Raw genomic sequence first — 948 nt, forward strand, 5'->3', positions numbered from 1 at the left:
GCCTTTGTCCCTGCCACACGGCCAGTGGTGTAAAACCTCTGCATCTGTCAGATTTCTCCATGTGGAGCATAATTGCCTGATTTCCATTTGAAAGTATAGCCCTGACATTAAAATGACATAGACCCACCAATGATAACAATGGCTTCCTGACACCTACCAGAGGAGAGGGGGCGAGGGGGCATAATGCAGGAATAAATAAGTGTGCGAATGAACGCTCGCCTTCACGGGGCCAGGTCTGAATTTACAGCTGCAGATGAAGTGTTCCTTGGGAGCAAACAAAAAGAAAGAATGGAAGAATAAAAGAAAAAGAAACCAATAGATTAGCATCCGCGTGAGTCTGTTGGAGCCAGATGGCTCTCTGTGGAGAGCGAGCTGTCCTGCTTTCTCCCAGTAACCCCAACCAGCAGACAGCAAGCCCGCTACATGGGGAGAGAAATGATCTCATTCCTCAGCCGGGCACGTGAGCCGCCTTCTTTCTCACACACAACTCGAGCTGAAGGGAAGTTGGAAAAGAGAGAAAGGGTGAAAAGGAAAGGGCGGGGGAGAACGGGTGATTGTAAAGAACAAGCAAGTCCTCGTAGCCCACAGGAAGAGAGAGACTCCAGGCCCTGGCCAGCCCTGAGCGTTCAAGAACTGTCTCCAGATGTCCACAAAGGAGAAGACAGGGAGACAGAGGGGACACCCGACACATTGTTAGCTCCTCCACACACATCCATGAACTTCACCTCCACGATCCAATGTTGCCTGGAAGGCTTGGTGTGTAGAGGCTGGGAGGAGGGGCGCGGGCTGCTGTAGAGGCCATGGGATTAAGTTCTGTGCCCCACTGGAAAGGGGCAGTGAACAATGTTTTCAATTCTTCCTAATGACAATGTCTGCCTGTCTCTGTGGGCCACAGGCCAATGAGTCTGTCAGTCCTCAGCCTGCAGGACCAGCCATCTGCTGGGATCC

The sequence above is a fragment of the Symphalangus syndactylus genome, chromosome 15, assembly GCF_028878055.3.
Source record: "Symphalangus syndactylus isolate Jambi chromosome 15, NHGRI_mSymSyn1-v2.1_pri, whole genome shotgun sequence".
Taxonomy (NCBI): domain Eukaryota; kingdom Metazoa; phylum Chordata; class Mammalia; order Primates; family Hylobatidae; genus Symphalangus; species Symphalangus syndactylus.